The 27,834-nt window shown below is 38.6% G+C and overlaps 1 protein-coding gene and 1 pseudogene across 29 annotated transcripts in view; both read left to right on the forward strand.

The window, feature by feature from the left end:
• The window catches only part of DLG2 (discs large MAGUK scaffold protein 2), a 1,894,072-nt gene that overhangs the window by 1,565,619 nt on the left and 300,619 nt on the right, over positions 1-27,834 (forward strand). The window contains exon 1 of one of the 29 annotated variants that reach the window (XM_074335678.2): positions 12,928-13,037. The exons of 27 other annotated variants lie outside the window; for them this stretch is intronic. The gene's annotated coding sequence lies outside the window, so the exon portion shown is untranslated. Of the gene's footprint in view, positions 1-12,927; positions 13,051-27,834 lie in introns of those variants that run through there. One more of the 29 variants, XM_074335679.2, reaches the window with a different exon arrangement.
• LOC109458676 (L-lactate dehydrogenase A-like 6B) lies at positions 5,513-7,314 on the forward strand (annotated as a pseudogene).

A 27,834-nucleotide genomic window follows, 5' to 3' on the forward strand; every position in this document is an offset into this window, starting at 1 on the left:
TCTTCATTGCATTAATTTTTTTATTGTTTCTGTTTTCTATTTCATTTAATTCTGCTCAAATTTTTATTTCTTTCCATCTGCTGACTTAGGGTTTAACTTGTTCTTCTTTTCTCTAATTCTTTAAGATGTAATGTTAGGTTGTTTATTTGGGATTGTTCTTGTCTCTTGAGATACGCCTGTAATGATACAAATTTCCCTCTTAATACTGCTTTTGCAGGTCTCAATAATTTGAATACAATGTATTTTCATTCTCATTTGTTTGTATGTATCTCTTCTCTTGATTTCTTCTGGATCTCTCCTCTTATTTCTTCTTTGACCCAGTCGTTCTTTAGTAGCATGTTGTTTAATCTCCACATATTATGATTTTTTTCCACTTTCTTTTGGCAGTTGATCTCCAATTTCAAAGCATTGTTGTCAGTTTTCTTGGTATGATTTCAGTTTTCTTAAATTTGCTGAGGCTAGTTTTTGTCCCAACATGTGGTCTATCCTTGAGAATTTTCCATGTGCACTAGGAAAGAATGTATAGTCTGATGTTCTAGGATGAAAGACTCTATAAATGTCAATTATTCCATTTGGTCTAATGTGTCATTCAAGGCTAATATTTCCTTATTGATTTTCTGTTTGGATGATCTATTCAAATCTGTCAATGGGATATTTAGGTCCCCTATTATAATTGTGTTTTTGTCAGTTTCTCCCTTTAGTTTTGTTTATAGTTGATTTATATATTTTGTTGTTCCATCATTGGGAACATATATATTGATAAATGTTATGTCTTCTTGTTGTATTGTCCCCTTTATCATTATGAAATGTCCATTTTTTGTCTCTTGTTACCATTGTTATCCTGAAGTCTGTTCTGTCAGATATAAGTATAGCCATGTCCGCTTTTCTCTAATGCCATTTGCATGAAGTATCATTTTCCACCCTTTTACTTTGAGTCTGTATTTGTCCTTGTAGCTGAGATGTGTCTCTTGAAGGCAGCATATGTTTGGGTTTTGTTTCTTTGTTTGTTTGTTTTAGTCTAATCTGCTACTCTGTGTTTTTTTATTGGTGAGTTCATTTTATGTATACTTAGGGTGATTATTGATATATGAGGATTTCCTATAGCCATTTTATCTTTTGCTTTCTGGTAGTTCAGGGTCTCCTTTGTTTCTTTACCTTTGTGTTTCTGTCTGTTATCTTAGTTTGGTGGTATTCTATGACTTTTCTGTTTCTTCTTTTTCATGTTATGTGTCTCACTTCTGGATTTTTTCTCTTTCCTTTTTTTTTTTTTTTTTATTTTTGAGTGGTTACCATTAAGTTTATGTACAAGATGTGATCACAAAATATGATAAATATGTAAATTTTTAAAAATGCATTACAGTAAAAGACACACTGTTATTACCCCCCTCAAAATACTCCCCTTCGCTTCTAACACACTTATCCCATCATTCTTGCCACTTTCTGAAACAGTTCTGGAAGCCTTCTTTCATGAGTATCTTTAGTTGTGCTGTCCTGGCTACCTCGATGTCTTGAATCATTTTGACTTTGGGGAAGAGCCAGAAGTTACAAGGTGCCAGATCTGGTGAATAAGGTAGATGAGGACACACTGTAATGTTTTTATTTGGCATAAATTGCCATATACCAAAAGCAATGTGTGACACAGAGCCTTTCTGTTTTGATCAAAACATATGGTGAATGCTGCTGCCAAATGCCATCCAACAGAAAGGCAGTGATGTTCAATATGGGAAGTGGTGCATCGAACCTTAGTAACAGTGTGTGACAAGTTTCAACTTGTTTGGTGCTGTCAGTCAGGTGTGAGCTACGGTTGAGAGAAGCTGTGCTTTAAAATGTACCATAAATCATCCTCCATCATGACAATGCTCCATGTCACACATTGCTTCTGGTATGGCAGTTTCTGTCAAATAAAAACATTATGGTGTGTCCTCATCCACCTTAGTCACCGGATCTGGCACTGTATGACTTCTGGCTCTTCCCCAAAGTCAAAATGATTCAGGACATCGAGGCAGCCACGACAGCACAACTAAAGACACTCATGAAAGAGGACTTCCAGAACTGCTTCAAAAAGTGGCAAGAACGATGGGATAAGTGTATTTGAAGCAAGGGGGAGTATTCTGAGGGGAATTGATGACAATGTGTCTTTTACTGTAATATTTTTTTTATTTAAATATTCGTCATATTGTTTGATCACACCTCATAAAAGAAAGTATCATATACACAGTAGTCCTTGTTTTTTCAGCATGCATCTTGTCTCTATTCCCCTTTGCAAATTCAGATCTTTACTTCCTCCCATTTTATGTTTTTGTTGTCACAAATTATCCCTATTTATGCTGTGAGTTAATTTCTGAGTTGCAGTAGCAAATTGTTTTTTTCTTCTCTTTTTTTGGGTTTTTATCTTTTTTATCATTTATGTTATGTTTAATTGTATAGTGCCCTATTCTGTGAATGGGTTCCCATTTCCTGCTTCTGTCTGTCTGTTAGTAATCTTACTCATAGTTTTGTATCCTTTTGTCTTTTTGTTCCCATCAAAATAAACTCCTTCAGTATTTCCTATAATGCAGGCCTTGTGGTGCAAAATTCCTTCAGCTTCTGTATACCTGGGAAGGTCTTTATTCCTCCTTCATATCTAAAGGATAATGTTGCTGGTTATATTATTCTTAGCTGGTAATTTCTCTCTTTCAATAGTTTAAATATTTGGCTCCCTCCTGGCTTGTAGAGTTTCTGCTGTAAAATCTGATGATAACCTGATTGGCTTTCCTTTGTAGGTTACTGTCTTCTTTTCCCTGGCTGCCTTGAGGATTCTTTCTTTGTCATTAATTTTTGACAGCTTTAGTATAATGTGCCTTGGAGAAAGCCTGTTAGGAATGAGGTAATTAGGTGTTCTGTCTGCTTCTTGAATTCGAGGATCCAGTTCTTTCCGTAGGTTTAGGAAGTTCTCGTGAACTGTTCACTTGAATAAATTTCCTTCTCCCTCTCTTTTCCTTCTGGTATACCCATTATTCTTATACTGCTCTTTCTGATGGAGTCAGATAGTTCTTGGAGAGTTCTTTCATTTCTTTTAACTCTCAAGTCTCTCTCTTCTTCCATCTGTATCATTTCCATATTTCTAGATTCAATATCACTAATTCTTTCCTCCATCTGGTCAGTTCTATTTTCCAAGCTTGCTGTTTCAGTCTTCTCTTTTATTGAGTTCCTCAGCTCTAGAATTTCTATTTCATTCTTTTTTAAAATTTCAATCTCTTCAGTACAATATTCCTTTTGTTCATTGATTTTTTTTCTGAGTTCATTAAAATGCCTACCTGAGTTTTTTTACACCTTGTTGAGTTTTTTCAGAACTGCAGTCTTGAATTCTCTGTCATTTACGTCACGTAGTTCCATGTCTTTAACTTTATTGAATGGAGATTTTTTATTTTCTTTTAGAGATGCCCTGTTACCATGGTTATTCATGGTAGTTATTGGATTATTTCTCCTCTTGGGCATCTACAGGAGTGAATTCAGTGCATCAGGATTGATACAAAGAGGTCTTTCCTTTGTTTTCCAGTAGGTAGTGCTGGAGCATTTTATTTTCTCTTGTCCTGTTCCTGTTTCTCATTGTAGAAGATTTCCTGGGGGATGTGGGCATCTCCTCTGTAACCAGGTCAACTCGGTCTCAGGGCACCAGTGGGAGGGTATAGTGGGCAATGAGATTCTGAGCCCCTGAAATCTCAGTGCTGCCCCTGTATCCAGATTCAGAGCTGTGCACCTCAGCAGCCCTGGGTGCCCCTGCTGGGATCAGCCACAAAAATGTGCAAGAAGGGTGGATTGGCAGAGGTGGCTGGTTTGTATGTGGTTTTATTCTCCTCTGAATAATGGGGACTGCCAGACCACAGCAGCCTCGCCCCTATAGCTCCTCCCTTGCCACTGGAATTAGACTCAATGTGTGTCTGTTGCTCAGGAACTGTCTCTCTAGTTCTCATGGATGTAGATATTCTGCTCAAATCTGACACCGCTACCTTTATTTCTGGAGCCCGCTGCTAACACTGGGAGGGTGTGGGTGAGGCAAGCTCTGGAAAGGTGGGAGGAGGTGGCCAAGCTCATGGCTTTGTTTTCTGCCTGGCAATGAGGGCTGTTAGGTTGAAGTTGTCGCACTTTTGTATTCTTCGTTGCCTTGAGGTCTAAGCCCTGATTGCTGGGTTCAGCCGTATTATATGCTGATCCCTCAGACAGGATTGCTGGGGCCACAGAGAGTGCAACTGCAGTTTGAATCCTTTCCTCTCCTTGGATCGCAATGAGATCCTGCCTGCATCCCGCGACCTCCATCTCTGCACTTCCCCCTTCCCTCCTCCTCTGTGAGCCCGATTAGCCCACCTTCAGATGTTTCGATGCATAGATCTCTCAGACATGTTTGCATGTTGCATAGACAATTCTTTCTGGAATGATAACTGTTCAACTTGTTGTAACTTCAAGCGGAGAGATCAAGGGGCACCCTTCATGCCACTATGTTTCTGACATTACCCTACTTTTTTAGTTCTAGAATTTGTTCTATCAAGCTTTGCTCTAGTGCAAAACAGGTTAGGGTTTCTTTATGCACTCATATGCCCAGTACTTTTCCTCTCAAAACACTTACCATGCTAATTTGTAGTGATATATATAATAATCCATTTTCCTCACTAGATTATAAATCAGGACAGTGTATCTTTTGTTCGCCTGACACATAACAGATATCTCATATATATATATATATATATATATATATATATATATATATATATATATATATATAATGAGTGAATAAATAAAGTTAGATTATTATTCTAAGTCAGTAGATTCTTCGTGAAGACCTAATAAAATAATGCACGTCCAATAATGCATGGCATTGTACATCTATATTATTCAGGAAATGATGTTAGGGGTTGTCCCTATTGGTTGATTTCTGAAGGATTCTTGAAGGATTGATTCTTGAAGGATTATCAATTTACAGGAATATGTACAGCCTAATAATATTTCAAGAATGTTTATAAGATTGCCCAGCAGCTCAAAAATGAAAACATAAAAAGTGTAGTTATGTCTTCTGTATAACAACCACTAGAGGGCAATAAAAGCAAACTTTGAACATCTTTTAAAGGTTAGAATTATAAAAAAAAAATTTTCTGATTAAAATCTGGATAGATGATCTTATTGTCTGAAATAGATATAGGACGTGTAGGCTGTAGTTTCTGTGACGATGGCCTTATTAGTTACAATTGCCTTTCTAATGTGGTTTTAAAAGCTAGATTATCTGTGATGATAACATCACCCTACGTTTTGTATGTCATTTAAACCTCACAAAACTAGCAGAGAATATATTCTTGTCCCATTTTCCAATGGAAAAACTGAGGTTCAGAAGTGTTAAAACAATCAGTAGCCGTAAGAAGGCAAACTACTAACACAAACTCTGTAAGTGCTTATTGACTGCTTACATTTACATACAAAATTCCTTGCTAAGGCTCATAGTTGGGGAAAACACAGTTCTCAAAATTAATCATACCAGTTTACAATGGAGCTATATGGCAGCAGCTCCCTAGATCTTTTGGTTTTAGGTGACTATAGGTAGGCTATCTGATAATGCTGCCAGAATATCTACCTAGAACCTATGCACAGAAAGGTGTCTAGGAAGAAGATATGCTTCTGGACTCCACAATGGTTAGACCCTTCCTGGGGTTATATGATCTATTCTAGTTGCTGCATTTGTACAAAAGAATCAAGAAGCAACAGACTAGGGTTAATGTATATGATACATTAGAGGGTCAAAGGGAAATTGGGATGTCCTGTAGAGGGTGGGATCAAGGGAGATGGAGTTTGAAATGCTCAGCATGTAGGCTCTGGAGTCAGAAAAGGTGGGTCTGATTTGACATACGCATTACAAATAGAAAACTAATAATTCCAGGGTTCCGGGTTGGCCTGTTCTCTGAAGGTCAAATATGGAAGCCAATGCATGTAAAACGGTCCCTCCAGGATTCACTTGCTAAAGAAGAAGCCCCTTCACTACCTCAGTCTGAGCAGATGTAAGAAGTCCTTTCAATGGAAGCTCTGGTGAGGTGTGTGCCAGGTGAGCGAGGCCTCACCAGCTGAAGTAGCAAGGTGAAGGGGAGTTAAAATCCTCAAGGGCTTTTTTCCCTTGTGCTCAGTGAGTTGACCTCCAATCTCTTCCTCCACCTCCTGGGTGAGCCACCATGAGTTGGGCCACACAGTCCTGTGGGCCAGCTGGAGAGTGGGTGCTACGAGAGGGCAGTTCCTTTGCCCAAGGATGGTCCTGTGTCCCCTGCAGGTGGCAGGCCTTTCTCTTGGGCTCAGCTGGCCCTTCACCCCTGTCTCCAAGATGGCAACTGTCATGCGTGAATTTATGATGAATTTCACTTCCGAGGAGGTTGCATTCAACATAATAAGGTCTCCATTAGAGGAACTGGATCAGTTGGCATGGCCTGTGTTATTTCCATTGTATTAGAAGGCTTGGGGTGATGAACTTGCCTTTGTGAATGAAGGAAAACTGAAGGGTGAGATAGTGGATCTTAAAAATGGCAGCCCTTTAATGAACATGCCAAATATTGTTTCCAGCGAAGATTTTGTTGTCACTGCAAATTTTAATTTAGTGATTATTGCAGCAAGTGCACACCAGGATAAAGGAGAAATACTCCTTGATTTAATCCAGTGAAACGTGATCATATTTAAATTAATGATTTCCAATATTACCCTATTACCCAATACACTCCTCACTGGAAACTGATTATTGTTTCCAATCCAGTGGATATCTTAACTTATATAGACTGGAAATTGGGTGAATTTCCCGGAAACTGTGTGTTTGGAAGTGGCTATAATTTGGACACTGACTGTTTCCATTTCTTGTTTGGACAAAACCTTGTTATGCACTCTGAGAGCTGTCATGGGTGGATCCCAGGAGAGCATGTAGGCTCAAGTGTTTCTGTGTGGAGTGAACATTGGTGGTGTCCCTTTGAAAACTCTGACCTCAGATATGGGAACTGATAAAGATCCTGAACAGTTGGAAAATATCCGCAAAGAAGTAATTGCCAGTGCCTGTGAGATTATTAAAATGAAAAGCAATACTTCTTGGGCCATTGGCCTATCTGTAGCTAATTTAACACAAAACATTTTGAACAATCTTAGAAGAGTGCATCCAGTTTCCACCATAATTAAGGGCCTGTATGTAATAAATGAAGAAGTGTTCCTTAGTGTTCTTTGTATCCTGGGGAGAACGGTATTACAGACCTGAGAAAGGTAAAGCTGAACCCTGAAGAGGAGGCCTGTTTGAAAAAGAGTGCAGAAACACGGGAAACACTTTAAAGTTGGTTATACTTACCATTCTGAAGTTATTAAAGAAGAGATAGTAGATATGAGACTGTGTATGTTAAGCTTTTGAATGAACTTGAAACTAAAAGTTGGAAACATTTAGCCCTGTAGCTCTTCTACTTAGCATCCAGATGCGGGATGATACTCATTTTTTACAATTCCTAAGTGATTGCATCAAAGGAGGTGTGTTTGGTACCTCTAATATACAATGCTTGTCTTCCATATATATGTAGTTGCTATTTGGTCCAAAAGGATATATGATGTAGGTGTTTATTGTGTTATAAACAGTCTTATTCTAAGCTGGAAAACAAAGGGGGGACATCTAATTCTTTTAAGTACATACTAATTATTTTGTTTTGGATAGTTTGTACCTACTTTCATTTATATACTATAAAAGAAGTTGTAATCACTTTTACAAGGTAGAGATAAAAGTACACACACAAGAAAAAAGTGAATCTGGATTTATGATTGTAAACTTGGGCACTTTACTTCTCTGTGCCTCAGTTTCCTCATCAATAAAATGATGACTTTGTCTACTTATAAGGCTGTTATGGGAATCAAAATAATGCATATATGTTTAGTGTAACATTTGGCACATGAAAGAAATTAGTAGATGCTGCTTTTTGTTGTTGTTAAAGCATTTGCAAATTTCTATAGAAATGAATATTGATTTGTTTGTGTTGTCCTAGAAAATGTATCAGAACCAAAAGAGGCACCAGCTAAAAGCAAGAGTTTGTGAATCAGTAAGGTTTGGTTTCAAATCTTGTTTATACAACATAAGGCCTAAGTAATCTTGAATGAGTCACTCCGTCTCATCAAATCTCCATTTCCTCATGTTATTAAGCATTTACTGAGTCTTCACTGTGCTAAGTACGGTGGGTAAAGTGATAGGGTGTTGTTTTACTCCATTGTAGTTACTCAAGCAGGGACCAGCTGACTACCCACAGGGATTTAGGGGGCTTGGGAAAAAGTATTCCTGCAAAGTATGGAACTTTTAATTAAATCGCCGAGGATCCTAGCAAGAGTGTTTCTCTCTATTCTTGAAAATGTTGGAGATAAAATTTGTTCTCACATTCAAGTTGTCTTCATCTGATATGTCATAAACTAGGCATCATCTAGTGGACAGTCATTCAAAATCATTTCCCTTGGAATAGCATTTGGCCTTTAAGATTCACTAGATTTCTTTACTTCCCAGGGAGTAAAAAGGAAGGAAAATGGTGGCTTTGGAACCAGAGAAACATTTGAACGCTGCTTTACTGCTAACTGGTTGTGAGACCTTCGGACAAGTCCTTCCCTTCCCTGAACTGAGTCTTGGCATGTATAGAATAGGGCTGACTCCTACCTGAGAGGATTGTTATGGAACTTAAATGCGCAGGGGTGTATAGAGCAGCCAGCATAGTGCCTGACACACAGTAGGTAGTAGATGGTCCCCCCATCTTTGTCAGAGCCACCAGCAGACCCAATGTTCACAGCCCTGTGAGCCAGCCTCAAACTCTAAAAGCAGTAAGCACTGGCCTTTCTTATGGTGATTGCCACATCTTCTAAACCCAATGACATTGCTCCTCCCAGGTGAAAGCTGACTTCTGATACATTTCCCACACTTTTGATCTATAAACTCTTTTCCCTCACTGTGTATACCTAGGATTTTAGTGTCCTTATGCTCTTTTTCTGCCCTCCTTCAATGAATTCTTTTCTTGAAAAATCAGATGCAGCGGTTCACAATGAGGTTAAACACCAGAAAAAAGGCAATGTATTATCCCAGCTGTATCGAGATTTTAATATATAACAAGCTTAAAGCCAAAGCAATGAATCTCAAATGGCAGAATTATAAGCTTCCCAATAACCCCTATAAGGAAAGATTTTCAAAAACATTGTAGAGTTGTTTATAGCATTAGTATGTTTTTACATTTCAAAGGTGACTACTACATAAAGCTGTGATCTTCCTGATGGCAAATCCAAGGCTTGTTTTTATTGATTTCAGTACATAGCACAGCCTCTGACACATTGTAAACATTAGATAAATGTAGACTAGATGGTCTTGAGGCCATGTCAGATGTGCAAATATATTTCTTAGCTCACGTGTTAACTGCTAAACACAAGCACAAACTGTTTACCCAAACACCTGGGAGTAGGGAGTTGGAAAAAATAGAAGTGTTTTTCTTTGCTTTAGTTTTGGGGCTAGAGGAACTAAATGTCTTTTGCTTAGTAGGAAGAATTTCATAGAAGAAGTAGGATTTGAATTGGGCTTCCTGAGGCAAAGGTGACAGTGTGACATGGGTCTATGAACAAGATAGACTGTCCCCAGCCCAATAGACAGCATAGATGTAAGTTCGAAAGCTACTACTAAAGGGTTCCGATGACAACATTAGAAGCACTTCTCTGAATAGCTGGTTTTGAAAACCTATGTCCCAGTGTGCATTTTCCTGTCTTCATTTCAGTTTCCTTTGAACATTTTAAACGTTCCTTCTCCCACATAGCCTCTCACACTTCTCCTACACACTCCCAATCCTCTCCCACATACATAGCCAAAAAAAAAAAAAAAAAAAAAAAGTCTCTCTGTCTCTTTCTCTCTTTATACCAGTTTCCTCTATACTTTTGCTCAGTAATATGTCACAGTCAGAAAAGTTTCAGCTCATTACTTGGCAATCTTAATGTCGTTCTCTTAAAATAGTCAAAGATTTGCTCTTTTCCTTAATAGCCAACAATAAATATGGATTTTAATATCTCTTACCCCATTGCCTGGGACTGAAATTTTCACAATATTAAACTCAAATTTGAAGCTTCTAAAACTACTCTGGAAAAAAGAGCCAGGCAGATTATTTTACAATTACTTCCTTAATCCAAAAGCAAATGATATGGATTTTACTCATTAAACATTTTTTAACCAGGAAGTAACCCCCCAAAACAATTCTTAAATTTTATATGACATTCACATTAGAAAGTACAAAATAGAAATTTGCTTTCAAAGGTATCAGTAGTGGTATTAGATTGAACCACATACAATTGCCACTTTTGTAGGTCAAGTCAAATATTCGGAATTTTGTATACTCCAAACTAACATAGATTCATATCTATCTGATATCCACAGAATCCTCACAGATGTCTTGGTCTTTAGAACTCTTGGGTAGATGTTAAAGCCATGGATGATAGTATGTAAAGAGTCTTCAGAAGTTCAAAACAAAAAAAGAAACAAAACAAAACAAAACCAAAAAAAAGCTACCTCTATTGGTTTACTCATTTGAAAAGGATGTTAAACAAAGCAGGAATGTTTTCCAAATTTCCATATTAAAAGCAACCTCCATCATTCGTTGAATAGGTTTTTATATACATCATCTTATTCAGTCCTCACTATAACTCTGTAAATCTTGAAGTAGATATCTCTGTCATCACATCATAGATGTAAATATGGGATCTTAGAGCAGGTTAACTTGCTCAGGATCACAAATTCCAAACCTGAGTTTGCTGGACGAAGCCCACACTCTTTCCCTTCTATCACACTGCCTCCGTTGATGTAAAAGTGTGGGGCAGCAAGAGGAGGGGAGGGAGAGAGGGAGAAAGTTTGCCAAAATGAAATACCGATTATCATCAGGACTTAATAATATGAATATATGTTGAGTTCTTTGCATATAAACTTTGACATTCTGCAATAGGCCTTTAAGATGAAATCCTATAAAGTAGAAAATCATCTTATAGACCCAGAGCTCCTCAAAAACAGAGGTTGTGTCTAAATAATCTTGGTATCTTTGGGCTATGGCATAAGATCTGACACATATGAAGTCCCAAATAAATGTGTCTAGAATGAATGTTTGAATGAGTGAATAAATGAATGATTTTTACAATGGAAGGAGGCAGAGAGAGGTACTTAGTTCTTTCCAGAATCAAACATCTTACAATATATATGTATTTTTGAAACACATGATTGAATCATAACTCTGAATGGTACCTCATAGACGCCCTTGCTCAATATTTGTTTGTTTACTTGCTTGTTTGTTTAATAAATTAAGGAACTAAAGCACAAAATTCCAAAGCTAATTGGTGACAGAAGCTAGAGCTATATACACTGAATATTCTTTAAAATATACCTGTCCCTGGGTTTTGCCCCTATTGGGACATAAAACCACTAATCTAAAATAGTGAATTATTCTAATTTATTTATATTTTGATACATATGATACGTATGTATGTATGTAAATATACATATACACACATATAATTACAGAACAATTTACTTTCTTTAAAAAAAATTGAAGTTAATTCTTTTTATTTCACATATCAATTGATAAAGATCAACATTAGCCAGAAATTTCTAGATGGCAGAGAGCCAAATACAAGTATTTTGCTTTGAGAACCCACCCGTTTATTAATCCTCAGGTGGATTTGACCTCCTGAAAGGAATCTTACATGGCCAGACACTCATAAGCCAGCAAAAAAGAAAAAAAGAGACTTTTAATACATACAACAGGTAGTTTTACATATGTTATCCTCCAAAACACATTGTACAACTATACATACTTTGTCTTAGTGATTTATGCATTTTATGCACATTTATTTTGTCCCCTGTTCATCGAAAAAGCCACACCATTTTCCTAGTTTACCTGACTTTCTCTTTACACCTAACTTTGAGGAGAAGCAATATTTAGAACTGATCCATTCCCTGAAAATGGGTGTTATGCATGCATAATCATCTATTACTGACATAATATTCATGGTTTTCACTCAGTCATTTCACGTGTCTCCAGTGTGACATTTCCCCTACGTGCTTCTTTAACCCTGTACTTTATATCTGAAGTCCAGACTGAAATTATGAGCATATCAACGCAGTGATGTTTTCATGCTTTTAACAGGGAGTGAGCTGTTGGCAAAGGATGGCCAACAAGAAATGGAGGTTAGCATGGAAATGATGTAAACCTCGGGCTATGCACATACCCAAAAGCCCAGAGTTAAGCTACTATTGACTGACTGGTGCTAAGGAACAAGGAACAGATGGGGAGGCCGATTTGGAGTTAGAACATTCAGCTTGTAATGTCAATGTTGGAGGTTGAACATTCAATCAGTTCCTTGATCTACAGCAAGGCTCTACATGAGACAGAAACAAGTGGGTTTAAAAAAAAAATGTTCTACAGCAGCTCCAGGGCCCTATAAATCCTAGGGTGCTTCCCCAGAATCTCAACATAGGAAAAACCCTAACTTAAGCTTGTTTTTGACTTAGAGTCACAGAACATTAAATATAAATAAGGCAGCCTGAGATGGCATTTCAAAATGCAAGCAGAGATCATTTTATTTCAGTTCAAGTGCATGCTCCTCTGGTTTGCCTGTATTTGACAGCTAACCCAATGTTTTAGCTGCATTAATGGAACAAGAACACTATTTATTTTTTATTAGCATAATTATAGGGCTCCCACTGCAAGTCAGTTTAGACTTCAAATGGGCAATGCAATTCCGGAAACTCTGCGCTAGGTGGTAAACACTGTAAGTGGTAGGCTGTCCTCCCAACAGAGCAGGAGAAATCAACCAGAGAAGGGAAAAAAAGGGATGGACAGAGAAAGTCGAAGCAGATCGTTCAGAGGGAGGGGATAGGAGAAAGGCGGGAGAGGGAGAGAGAGAGAGAGACATCAGCAGCAGGAGGGAATAACAGCCGCAGAGGAAAGGTAAGGAAGAGAGATGCGAGGGAATGTAGTCACAGATGCTGATGCAGAGATCAGGAGAGCATCGCAGAGGTGAGACCCTGAGGTGAGGAGGGAGTGTGGGGAGCAGGGAAACAGCGTCTCAAGATCTAGGGACCTCACCTACGCAGGGCAGTGTGTGTGGTAACTTTTCCAGGTGGCTAGGTGTTCGGCAAAAGAGAAAATTGCATGCGAAGCTAAATTGTAAGGGGGAAAGATCGAGAAAGGGATTTTAAAGAATTTGAAATTACATGTCTGGGTTCCACAGAACTCCCAGGGCCAAGAACAGCAGGGGCTAATCATGTGTATTGTATTCTGATGTTGGCAACTGTTGGGGCAGTGAGTGGAATTTGAGAGTCCCAGGTCTCGGTTTCAAACAGCCTCCAATGCTGCTTCTCTTTCCCTACCCCTGTGCTTATTGAGTTAATGCTGGTCAGTCTCACAAGATGTGGCAGAGCCTGCAGCCTGTCAGTGCCTGCAGCCAGCCTTTCAAGGAACTGGCCCCAAGTATAGAGTGAAGTACAGTTCAAGGAGTGAGCTAGATGGGCAGGCACTGAACTTGGCCACAATGATATACAAAAGGCATTGACATTGATTGAGATGCTGGGGGGGGAGAGCATTGTTGAGCTCTCTGTAATGTCCAATGTGCCAGAGTCGCTGAGAGCGGAGCTGGCCCCCTTACTGACTGATTAGGGTTGAAGGGAGCAGCCCTTAGGGAGCAGGGCTGGACAACATGCCTGTGGGAGACTGTTAACAGAGATGGAAAGGCACTGGTGACAGGCAATAGCCGGAGCCAGAGCTGCTGTTAGAAGGCATCCCTTTGTGATGTGGTGGTGAAGGGGATCTGTGTTTGGAGGTGGGGGAAGGGAAGGGGGCATCGATTCAGCAACTCCCTGGCATAGGTGGTTGTCAGAGCATCACCTGCAGGCCTGAGGCTGCAGGCAGCCAGGGTTGGAGGAGAAAAGGGTAGTGTAAGTGCAGGAGAAAGAACACAAACACAGTCCGTGCATCATCACACAGACAGAGCTCTCATCTCAGCTCTGCTGTGGTGGAAGCTTTCAACCTCTCTGCGCCTCAGGTTCCTTGTTTGAAAAGTTGAGCTCAGCTAAGTTCTTGAGATGATTACCTATAACAACCCCAGCACAGTACCTTTTTGCTTAGCATTTGGTGGCCAGTATTATGTTTATTAGTGACCTCTTTCCTTCCACGTTTAAACTTCTGGTCACAGACAGATTGAGGAAAGCCAATTTCACTGGATCTCTTCCCTCTTTATTCCCTCTCTCTATTTGTTCCTATTTTCCTGATTCTCTTTTTTCCTCCTTCCCATTATTTACTGAGCGTGTGCTTTGTGCTAGGAAGTGAACCAAGGCAGTGGGGACTGATTTCTCAGTATTTTCTTTCTGTAAATCAAGGAGTATGGCTTTTTGGTTCTGTTCACATCCAGAGCTCCGGCACCTAACCATGGAAACTCAGACTTCGCTGGGGAGTTGTTTTCTGTAGGGAGTGGCGTGCTCTGCGCTAAATTAGGAGGGCTGGAAGGAGGGAATTGGTTGTAATTAGAAAAGATTTAAATGACTGAAAATACCTCCCTGACTATGTAAATGGAAAATTTTTTGATGCTTACAATATTCACTTGAGACTGGTGGTAAAAGACTGTGCACAGTCTTGGCTGCTTTTATGAAGTTCTGCTATGTGGTTGAGAGAGCAGAGGAAGCGATGAAGGAAAGGTGATTCCAGAATATGGCTTTTCTTCCTCTTTCAATTTTATGAATTTTGTCTTTTCTGAAGAGTTTTGCACTGATTTTGTTGCTTCTTCTGGGTAATAGGGAATACTAGAGTTGATCTTGTCCAATCCTCCCATCTCATAGGTAAGAAAACTGTCTTGGCTGCCTGTGCTATTGTTCTGAAAGAAGCTTTTTTTAAAAGTATTGACTCCAAGAGTAAAGGCTCTATGTTGTGTGGTCCACGTAGCACTTCCCAAAAGAGACCACATTCAAGATGGCGGCTTCAGCATAGGAAACCTCACCCGCTAAGGAAAGCTGATGCCTTCCTTTTCAAGGTCTGGCATAGCTTCTCCATTAGTTCTCCTCTCATCACTTTGTTTTCTAGTTTGTCGTCTTTTCATTATTAGCCATAGGAATTAGCCACCACATCCTTGGTGAGCTGGTTAATGCTTTTTCAGAGGAGTAGAAGTCTTTGTGAATCTCAATCCTTCATCAGGGTAGCAGAAGAGATATATCAAGCACGTGCAATTACAATCACCCTCAATAATAATTTATGAGAAGGAACAATTGTGTCACATCCTAAGAATACAAGAAGACTAACATAATGGTTGGTACTGCCCTCATGAGGCTTACAGTCTAATTGGTGACATGAATTCCTAAACAGGTAATTTAATAGAAAAAGAAAGCAAATTACACCACAGTGTGTCATATGATACATTTTTTAAAAAGAATAACTATATGTGGAGGTAAACATATGTGCTTTTGCTTCACTCACTTACATGTACCAGGTAATATTCTAGACATCAAGAGTATAGGTAAGGATATTAATTGTATATGTGTGGAAAACATATGTAGACATCATAGATTCAATTTATTATCAGTGGTTACTGGAGGGTTAGAGTAGAAAGAAGGAGATATTCAATTTGTTCTTCTCTATTGTTTTAATTAGTTAAAATGAGCTTGAATTACTTCTATACCTCAAAAAATAATAATAAAGCACTGAAGGAGGATGAAAATTTATATAATGCTGCCAGGTTGTGAGACTGATGACCAAGTGAGTGGCACAGATCGTCAACAGGTAATCTGGAAAAGTAGAACTTGACCTGGACATGAAGGAAGATCAAGATTTCAGAGAATCCTAGGAAACAGGAAGCGGGACAGGGGGAAGAAGAGATCAATGTGGAATTACACTGGAATAGGGATGTGCATGAAACTTCTGGCTGCAACAGAGGATTGGCTTAGGGAGAGGAGATGTGTAATATAGGAGACCGAACACAGGCACTTCCATCTGGACTCTGAGACAAATATATTCCGTGACCTGGCAAGTGACTCCCCTTCCCTGGACCTCAGTCTTCTTACCTATGAAATGGGAGGATTGGACAAGATCAACTCTAGTATTCCCTCATATTAGAAAAGTCTGTGTTCTTAAGAAACTAGAGAAGACTGTAGTAAAAGCCAAGTTTTAGAAGGCCTTAAAGGTGAGGACAAGGAATTTGCATGTAACCCACATGCTGTGAGGAACATAGGAGAATATGAGCATCTGCATAGTGTGTGAATTTGAAAAGCAGTATTTAGAAAAAAAGGCAATTGGCTGTGATATGCAAGATGGCTGTCAATGTGACAGAGGCAGAAATAAAAGAAGGAGTAAGGGAGGGAGGTAGAGACAGAATTTAAAGGAAGGCTTGCAGATCAATTAGAAGTGTACTGCACAGTGTCTTGATAAATCAAAAAACAAAATCATGAGTCTATAATGGGAAGGGGAGGGAAAGAAAGAAGGAGGGAGGGAGGGAGGGAGGGAGGGAGGAAACATGGGAGGGAGGGAGGGTGAGAGAGAGAGAGAGAGAGAGAGAGAGAGAGAGAATATGATAATAAAGGGAAAGTTCTTCTGCACAGAAGAATACGAGCTAATAATTCTGGAAGAAATCGAGAATTAGGAAATGACCATTTTTCAACCCTCAGTAAAATTCAGGCAAACATACTCATTAACTGCTTAAAAAAACTGAGATGAAAGTTTATTGGGGGAAAAAAATATTCACATGGTCTCAAAAAATCATCCCACAGATTATTATTTACAAAGTGCCATTCTAAAGGTGCCTTTAGAATTGGAGCGATCTGGTGGTCCTTAACCAAGGGAACAAACTTAGTATCACCAACAGTGAGACAGCCTCACGTTCTGATCCTCCTAAACATGATACAGTAAGAGTACATAATGTTATTCCTTAGATTTTGCTAAAAATGTTTGACCTGATTCTGATCAGGAAGAAACAATTAGGCAAATCCAGAATGTGGAACAGTCTGTAAGCATCTGGCCTGAACTCTTAAAAAAAAGAAAAAGAAAAAAATGTCAATATCATTAAAGAGGAAAAAAGGTAGTAGTTTAGATTGATAATGACTAAAGACATAATAACAACAAAATACAAGTAAACCTTGATTCGATTTTGGATTGAAGAGAAAAAATATAAAAGATATTCTGAGGACAATTAAGGAAATCTGAATAGGTATATTGGATAATATAGAATTATTGTTAGCTTTCTTTGGTGTAATAATGGCAGTGTAGATATATAGGAAATATCTTTACAGAGGAGATTCTTTACTGGTATGTTAGGTTGGAAATGGCATGATGTCTGCCACATATTTCGAATGGTTCAGAAAAAAATATGTGTGTTTATGTGTGTGTCTCTTCTGAGATGATAGGTAGGTAGGTAGGTAGATAGATAGATAGATAGATAGATAGATAGATAGATAGAGGCAGAGAAAGAGAGACAGAGGAGGGAGGGAGAATAAATGTGCCAAAATATTAGCAACTGTTGAATCTTGATTAAAATGGTATGGATTTTCAATTACTGTCCTTTCAATTATTCTGTAGTTTGAAATTTTTCAAAATAAGAAGTGAGGGGTCTGTTGCAATAGTCTAGATTAAGGCTTAAAGCTAAAGTAGTAAATTCAATAAGAAAGAACAAAAGCAAAATGTATTTTGAAGGGAAAATAGATTAATAAGTATCTTTTCTCAACAACAGTGATAAATACAATTTGATTGTCAGCATCCGTGTCTATTCAGATCTCCTCCCCTTGATTTGACGGATGAAGTAATTGAAAGAGAGGATTTAAGAGTCCTTGACATAGTTTTCCTGAACTCCAAAAACTTGTTCCCTGGGAGCTTTTAGGCCGTGAAATGGTGACCTTATTTTTAGGTGAGGAATAAGTAAGAGAAATGCTAAAATATAATTGTGGGCAATAGTCAGATGTCAAGATACACATAAGCCCAAGACAAAAGGATGTCATTATCCTGAGGAGCTATGATGTAATAAACATCAGGTGAGTCCTGCATGCTGTAGCCAGAGTTTGAGTTGTACATTAATGAATTTTGACCTTATTAGCACCTTATTCCTACTCAAGTCTTTCAGATGCTTTAGGAATAGACCATTTGACAGGTGTATCTCTAGCAACACTTTTTTCCGTTCTTTAAAATTGATTTTAATGCTTATGAACAAGGTCAACTGTGCAAGGGAGAAAAAAGAACCAAGAACCTCTTTCACCTATACTATAAGCTCATTAAGGCTCATTTAAAATTAGCACATTTATGTGAAAAACAATGTTGATCCAATATTTATTATTGCAATTGCTATTGCATTTTTTTTTATTTTTTTTATTATTAGTTTCAGGTGAACAAAACAGTGTAATAGTTAGACATTTATACTCTTCACAAAGTGATAACCCCCTCCCCCAATCTACTACCCCTCTGACATCATATATAGCTGTTACAATTTTACTGACTCTATTCCTATGCTGTACTCCACATCCTGTAACTATATATGTGTGTGTGTGTGTGTGTGTGTGTGTGTGTGTGTATATATGTATATATATTATATAATATATGTATATATATTATATATATGTTACATATATATAGTCACAGGATGTGGAGTACAGCATAGGATATATATGAAACATATACATATATAAAACATATATAATATATATTATATATATAAATATATGTGTGTGTGTGTGTGTGTGTGTGTGTGTGTGTGTGTGTGTAAAATTATAGCTGACATTCATTATTATTCAGCTTCAGCTTCAGGTATGCACTGCAGTGATCAGGCATCTACATCATCCCTGAGGTGGTCTCCCTAATAAGACAAGTGTCCATCAAATACCTACAAAATCTTTACAACACTATTGATTATATTCCCCAAACTGTCTTTTGTATCCCCGTGGCAATCTTGTGATTACCAATTGTGCTTTCTAATTCCCTCACTTTCTCCCTCATCCCAACCCCCTCCCATCTAGCAACCCTCAGTTTTTCCTGTATATCTCTGAGACAGTTTCTGATTAGTTTGTCCATTTATTCTATTCTTTAGATTCCACATATAAGTGAGACCATATAGTATTTGTCTTTCTCCATCTGACTTACTTCGCTTAGCATAATGTGCTATTGCCTTTTTGACAGACCAGTTTTTCACTGTGTATGACTTTGTCACAATTTGTAGGACATTTAACATACCCAGGCCTTTCACAATTAATGCCAATGCTGACCCCAAAACCTGACATTTTAAGAACAAAAAGCACCTTCCCCTTCCCCACATTTCCATACCCCACATTTCCAGTTGAGAACTTTTGCGAGATTTTAAGTCACTGAGGGCAGAGTCATTGCTTAATACAAAGACTGCCAGAAAGAAATCACTCAGTAAATATCTATTGAATGGCTCTATGTAATGTTTGAAATTTTGATTATTCAAATTTACTCAGTTTTCCTATAAACATTACTGCATTTTTAACTTGCTTTAGCAGCCCTTTTTGTTTTTTACTGTCAATACAAACCTCAAACTCAATAGTTCAAACATTTTTTTATATAATTTTTAAAATTGTTTTGGCAATATGTGTTCAGTAAAAAATTATTCAGATACCACTAAAGGCTATAAAATAAAATATAATCCCTTCTTTCCTTTTTAGTATTTCTCCCCAACCATGGCCTCAATACCATAGCCTTTGAATCCACCATTAGCATTTAGCATTCAGTGTGTAACCTTTCAGGCATTCTCTATCAGATCATATATCCTTTCTGTTTTAACAAGCAGGGATACATATACATACAGTTTTACAACTTGTTTTTCTTTAATTTAGCACTATATCATGGATATTTTTCATTATCAGAATATTAAACACACAGGCCATTGCTTTTAATGGCTGTGTAGTATTCCATTGTATAACTATTTCAGGATTTATTTAATCAGTTCCCTGTTGATGGTGTTTTTAACAGTTGATTAAATTTAGTGACTGTTTACTCTCAGAAACCACAGAAAAGTTTTTTTAAAAATAATTGAACATTTGCAGTCAGCCCACTGATTTCAAAAGGAAGAACATGCTGAGCAAACTCAGAAGGTTGCTTTCATTACCACCGTCCATCAAGGGAAGGCCTCAGCTTCAAATTTGACCCTAAACTAAGGAATCTATCAGCCTGGAAACATACTCATATCCCATCCAGAATAAAGGGCTTAAATGGTGAAGTGAGAGGCAGATCTTTGAGAGCAGGATTTTAGCCTCATGCCCCCGAGTTTGACCCCTTGTTTGAGCAATTTGGGAACTTGGGTGGTGGAGAGGAGAGTGAATCCATAACAACAGTGTTTTCAAGGGCACTGAGACATAGAATGAGCTTCAAGGATACCTCCACCATGATGCCTACAGCCTTACACATATCTGAGAGACATTTGTATCGACAGAGACCTGGGCACAAAGCACAGTGTGATGGACAGAGCCCTGGAATGAAGAGAATGGGTCTTTCATGGGTTGTATGGATCACCGTTTTTATGTTCATATATTCCCTTTCACAGTATGTCTTAAAGGCAGGTCCCAAGCCATTCTGCCAAGACCTAATGGGTAACAGAGCCCCAAAGGGATAGTTTATAAACCAGCAAAGTCACAGTACAACCTGAGACCAAAATCAAATACAGCATGAATGAAGGGACAGCAAGAGTGCATAGGAGAACAAAGAGCTACAAATCCATAAGAGCTGCCCATATCTGATTGATCATCTGTCATTAGCTTTTTGAAAATAAAGCTTCTTGAGCCCTCAAAGATTTTGCTCCATTGAGTTCAGTTTACTCAGCCATTCTCTCCTACGTGACAGAGTCCTTCCAAAAAGGCCTCTGATCAGTACTGGCTCATAATAAATGTGCAATAAAAGGTTTTCAAATACATTTTAATTATTTAAACAAAATTTGCAATCTAACAGTTACAATCATTTATTAATTCAAGAAATATTATTAAATATCTATGTAATGTTCCAGGTATTAGAGGCATGGAAGTAAAAGAGACCACGTCTCTACTCATAGGAAGTTTTTCTTGGGGTTGGTGAGCTAATAAGCAAAATATCTGGTAGGCCTGCCTAAGTTCTATAAGAAATTAAAACAAGACATTAAAGATAGGCTGGAAGTCTACTTTAAATGAGGTAGTCAGCAAAATGCTCTCTGAGGAATTGGCCTTTAATCTGAGACTTATAAAAATAAAGGATCAAATGTGAGAAGAGCTAGGGAAGAGTACCACAGTCAGAAAGCTGCTAACGGTGCCTTAGGTTAAGGTGAAGTCGAATGAAGGCCCTTGTAGCTGTAGAACAGTTGAGGGAGGCAGAGAGTGGAATAGATGGAATTAGCAGTATGGGTTGAGGTCAAGGCGAGTTTGGATTTTATTCAAAGTACAGTAAGAAGCCAATGGAAAAAATTAAGCAGGAGAGAGGCATGATCTGATACACATTTTGAAAAGCTCATTCTGGCTGTCGGGTCAAAAATGGATAGCGGAGTGTGGGGGAACCAGAGTGAGAGCAGAGAGCCCAATAAAGAAGCTATTGCAGTGTCCCTGGGAGGAATGGTGGCTTGGCTGACTGGGAAAGGGGTGGTATTGGAGAAAAGTGGATGAAATTGAAATATGGCTGGGAGCTAGAGTAAACAGATATGTTGATGGATTACATGGGAAGGTGGGAGGGAAAGAGAAGCTTAGCACATAGGTTCTGGTTTGAATGGTGGATGTCGGTATCACTATTTGCTGAAAGTGGAAAAATTCCCCCAGAAACAGGTTTGGAAGAAAATTAGGAGTTTGATTTTAAGCATGATGAGTTTGAAAACTCTTAGACATCCAACTGGAGATGTCAAGTAAGCCAATAGATTTACAAGTCTAGAGTTAAGAGACAAATCAGAGCTGGAGATACTAGTTTCATCTTATATTTGTATAATATATTGTAAGGTTTCAACTATTTTTATTTATATGTTCTTATAGTTACCTTATTACTCCAAATACATGAATCCTAAAAGTAATTTACTGTGTTTTGGCCTATAGTACGTGAGTTTGGATGGCCAAATTATATCTTACCATTTTCAATTAAAGACTCCAAAATGAAATGCTCTGGCAAACCAAAACATTTTTATAGTTTGTTGTTGTTGTTGTTTTAATATATGCCAATTTTTGCATCATCAAGCCAAATATAAAAGGTATGTTAATTTTAACTACTGAGGCATGTAAATATCCAATATCAGGTTTTCATTTTGCCTCTGCTCCAGGAGGATTCTGGTCTTGATCTCTCATACAGCTACTGTCAGAAATGTTATCACTCTCCACCAAGTGTAACAGCCTCCAGGAGGAGAAGGGAACTTAATTAGAAATTTCCACTTCGAATACAATTTATAGTTCATTCACTCTGAGATGCGCTAGAGGGTATTTGAAAAGTTTAAGGCTGAATGAACCGTTTGTTTTTCTCAAGTTGTCAATTAAATACATATCGTGCATAGAATATACTTGTTTATTCAGCACAGGAAGGGACCTCAGAGATTAAGCATGAGGCTCTCTTTCTAGATGAAGAAACTGAGGCCCAGAGAGGTAAAGGAACTTCCCAAAGTGAAATAAGCCAACAGCAGGATGGGACTGAAACTCAAGACTCCTAACTCCAAGGACAGCGCTTTCCAGAGTACCACACTTCCTCTTTCAATGTCCAGAACTCTAGCACGTCTCCTGGGTCTGCTGAGTACTAGCTCAGGTCATCTTCTTACTTTGGGTGTGTCAGGGGAGAGGTAAATAATAGCTAATAAGTATGTGTCCTGTTATATACCAGGCACTGTTGTGTTTTATATGCATCAACTAATCTAACCTTACAAACTCTGCAAAGTGGTTATTCTTATTATCCCAGTTTTGTGCAGCAAGCCTTTTCTACATCTGGGTCTAGCCAGGTCAGGGTACTCAACTTAGAAACACCAACACTGAAATGATAATTAACATTAACTATTTTTCTAAGCTCCATATAGATCATTTGCAGCTGCCTGCAAAACTGTAGATGTCCAATAGACACAGCAAACTCAGCATATCTTAAACAAATCAATTATCCTCTTGTCCAAACCCACTTTTCACCCTGTGTTCCCATCTTGATTCACGGTATCCTCTCCCCTCTAATCACCTTCTCGTCTCCCATTTCCAACCCATTCAACATTATGCATATTGTTTAAACTCTGTTTGGTTCCCAGAAGTATTTGAGGTAAACAGCTGTATAGAACGTTCCTCTGTGTCCTCTCGCAAGTCTATGCCCCATTTCCCACCCTCAATTCCATTCTCGTTTTTCTAATTCAGGTCTTAGTCATCTATCATTTGTAATATTGCAGTAGTCTCCCATCTGATCATCCTAGCTTTGATCATTTAGTTCTTCAAACCCAACTTTTCACTGATGCCATCATTATCCCCTCCCCCCCAACCCTAACACAAATCCAGTTATGTCCAATGCTCCTAAAAAAAACCCTCCCCGGCTTTTATTTTATTTAAATGATTATTAACATTAACTATTTTTCTATGCTCCATATATTGACAAAGCTTCTTAGCCTGACATTCAAGGTCCACTTTGGTTGGCACCATGTTTCCGTGCTCTATGCCAACCAGCCCAGCATGCTCACAATTCAAGATTAAATAGGATATTTATAGTTCCCTTGCTTCCCTCACAAGTATGTGATAAGGATCAGTTAATACATGTGAATACTTTTATTATATTTATTTGTTTACGCCTCACCTTGTTCAGTAAGAAATGTGAGGTGGGAAAACAGTTTTCTAACTGTAAAACACTTTGGAGATGTTATTTTTAAACCATGGAAGTCATTGAATTTTGAGTCACAGGGGACCCTAGAGACAATTGGACCTATCACCTTCCATTTTCCATAGCAGCTTATCAACGGGCCTGAGTCAGTTAGTGGCGGAGTTAGCAACTGAACCGAAATTTCCAACTCACTACATTGTATCCCTTCAGGAAAATGAAAATAGATATTTTTTTTTCCTCTTGAGAAAAGATGGAGCCTTCTACATTTACTTCACTGTTAATACATCTGCTCATCTTACCACCTCTAGTCTGAAGAAAGTAGAAACAGTTTGGATTCTGCCCCAGTTTCTTCACTGCGGCCCCGGTGCCACATAGCAACCAGACCCCCAACTGCGAAATAACTTGCTTGAAACAGTCCCTCGTGTTCTGTACCTGACTAATTTTAATTGAAATCTGGTTCCAATTATCTAGCCTTTTCCCCTGGGTTGCCCCTTTGTCCTTTTTCACAATTAATAATTCACTTAAATTTGTAGTTCTTAGCTACTCTTAGCTATTCCAAGACAATCTTATATCAAATCTATTCTCTGATTTTGCTATTACTAATAAAAGTCCAGACTTTAAAATCTGGATTTCATAGATAATGGATATGCTATAATACAAATAGCAACCGTTGATTGAGTACCTACTCAATGTGCCAGATGTTATGCGAAGTACTTTATTTGCATTAATTATCCAGACCACAACCCAGCAAAATAAGGGTTAATATCTTGTGTTGCATATGAGGAAACTGAAGGACAAAGAAGTTAAGTAACTTATCCAAGTACCCAATGTCATAGAGTTGGTAAGTGATGAGGCCAGATTTGAATCTTGGCCTTTCCAAATCTACACCCAGTGTTCTTGCCATGACACTGTTTCCATAGCACGCCAATGTCATGAACAGGGATGGGAAACCTCACCAGCCACAAGCAGTGTTGCTGCCTTCTGAGAAGCATCACCGAAAGGATCAATTCAACTTGGGAGGCTCTTAGTTGGGTTGGCGATAGCACATGCCTCTTGCATATTCCCTGTATTTTCTCTAGCTGTAAGCACTTCTGTTGTACAGGAGTGATGGTAAAATAATCTCTCTCAATTCTAAGCTGAGGAACGGTTCCCCCACTACAGTCACAATAAACTCAAAATTCATTAAAGTGGCATAACATGCCTGTACCACCCAATCCTTGAGAGGCAGGAGTGTGTCATGGTTAAGAATGCAGACTCTTAAAGCAGTTTACCTGCGTTTAATTCCTGGCTTTGCCATCTATGAACAGTGAAACCTTGGGCAAGTTATTAGGTTGGTGCACAAGTAATTGCAGTTTAAAAGGTTAAAAATAATTGCAAAAACCACAATTACTTTTGCACCAACTTAATATTTAATCTGTCTATGCCCCAGTGTCTTCCTCTGTAAAACTGGCATTGTCAGGTGTCCTGGCTTCATAGAACTGTTATGAGGGTTAAGGGAATTGGTATACAGAAATGCTTAGAACAGTGCTCGCCACAGAGTAAGTACATACATGTCATCTGTCACCACTGTCATCGCCATCACCATCATCCGCATCGTCACCTTCATTTCTCCTACCTCATCTCTCACCTCTTTCCCAGTCTCTTTTCTCCCCTTTCTGTCCTTCAGTAACGACTACTTTCTATTTTTCAAATGTGCGAGACCCCCCGTCTCATGTCCACAGGGATTCTGACACATCTGACTTCTCTCTCTGTATGTCCCTTCCCCTCTGCCCATCCCTCGCTCCACAACCCTTCCTGGATAAGTCATTCAGATCTTGTTTCTGATGTCACTTCCTGCAGAAAACCTTCTCATACCACTTCATACCTTGGTAAAGGCCCCTCCTCTGGGTCCCAGAGCATTCTGAGCTTTTCTTTTCTTTCTTTCTTTCTTTTTTTTAGGAGGGCACAGCTCACAGTGGCCTTGATCTTTTCTTGTCATATCACTTACCACCAGGCACTTTTAATTGTGTGTGTTTACCTGTCATTGTCCTCTACTGCATAATAAATTGCTTGACAATGGCTGTGTGTCACTCTGGTTCACTCCCTCCCTTGAATTGGAAGAGGAAATTACTAAAACGGATATTTTAAAGAAACAGAATTTGTATCAGCACTGTGTTTAGCTCTAGATACTGCACTAGGAGCACATTAAAAGGTAATAGCTAAAAGTGAACTGCCATGTTGCCATAACTGACCTCGTATGCACTCCACTGAGTCTGATGAGGTGTTAAATAAAATCAGGATGCTAACAATAACACTCACAAGAGCCATCCCAAAATGGAATGGACAGACCAGAGAAGGAGGAAGTTCTCTGTCCCTGGAGGCAAATTGTCACTTAGTGAGAATCATATGAAGGGATAGGGAAGGGAGTGAGGTAATTTAACCTGAAAAAGAGAAAATTGTCTTCAAATAGTAGAAGAGGACCACATAAGAGAAGAAATCAAAGAAAAGAAGAAATATTTTCTGAACCCTCAGAGGGCAGATGATTTAGATTCAACACAAAGAACTTTTTGTATCACTAGAGCTGACCCCAAGTGGAATGGATTTCCCTGAAAGACAGTAAGCTCTTCGTCAGTGTGAAGCCAGGCTCACATAAAGCTTATATGACCATCGGCCTGGGACAATGTAGCATGAATGGAATTTTCACTCACTAGCTTGCTGTTCACTCACCTCTTCACTTATCATGCATCTCCCACTTGCCAGGCACTATGCTAGGGATACAAGTTCCAGTACGACAAGCTCCTACCTTTAGGAGTTTACAAGAAAGCACATGCCACCAGTCCATTCAGATTGAATCTTTAAGAACTGAGAGCAGTTTTCCAGGTGAGGGAGAGATGAAAAATTATGTTCTATATGAGTAAAATAGCATGTGCAAGGATGCAGAAATACCTGAATCGGAGAAATGAAAAAGATCAACCGGTGAGGGACGAGGGTATAAGAATAATGTGCTTGAATCAGCTTAATTGTTTACCTCAGGGATTGAAGAGGATCACACAGGCTCTCCCCTTTCTGACATTCTCTCATTCTGATATTACTCTTTCTATAAGTCTAAGAAATAGATAAATATTTCTGGCGAACATAGAATTATGTATTTAGGGAACCCCTGGAACCCCAGACCAGGGACCCTAGTGGCCGAAGTAGCAAACATAATGCTCATCTTTTAAAAACAAAAAGAAAAAATGTTGACTCTGGACGTGATATACCATTTACCTTCATTCACATCAGCATCTGAAAAAAAAAAACCTTCAACTGCTTGAATCAACAAGAAGTTCTAGACTTTCTATCCATGGTTGTGAAAAGGATATCATAGCAAATAGAATTTATTTTTTTCTATGATCCCGTGACTGTTGTATACATAAGGAGATGGCAATAGATGGAATTTTTCTAGCCTGCCCAAAGCCTTTTGTTTCAGCCCTACATGATCTGATCATTATAAGTTGGTCTATAATGCCTCAAGAAGAGAAAATTCAAACGGAAGCAGAAAAATAGAAATAATAAATATATGAGTCTGTGTCACACTTGGTATTTTAAAATGTCATATCAATGATGAAAACTGTTTTTGAATACCTCTGAAAATGATATTTGAGAAAAGATTACCGATAAAGCCTTAAACCTCAGGGATAGAAATAAGAATCGAAGGGACCTTGAAAAGTTTGAAACACTGGAAGAAAGCATGTGTGCTAAAAACCTGAAGGGAAATCCACAGATACACAGGCTATGTGGTATTCCTCAGGATAATAGCAGCATCAAGTGTTCTACAAATGTAGAGACCCATGTAGAATTAGGCCTAGCATGAACAAGGGTTGGTTATTACTGCCCAGTGGGACACAAGCTATGGTCAGGCACATCATCTACAGCACAGAGAGGTCTGGGCTGGGCAAGAGAAGCCCTGGCTGGTCCTGACTCTGGGCTAATTCTGACATGACTTTGGGCAAGTCCCTTCCCTTATGAGGGGTCATCTCTGATGTGTGAGTGCTGAGTGATTAAGTTTTTAAGGCTCTTCCAGTACTGAATTTCTGTGTTCCTAGGA

This window comes from Rhinolophus sinicus, chromosome 14 (genome assembly GCF_057876585.1).
Source record: "Rhinolophus sinicus isolate RSI-liver-muscle chromosome 14, RSI-T2T, whole genome shotgun sequence".
Lineage (NCBI taxonomy): Eukaryota > Metazoa > Chordata > Mammalia > Chiroptera > Rhinolophidae > Rhinolophus > Rhinolophus sinicus.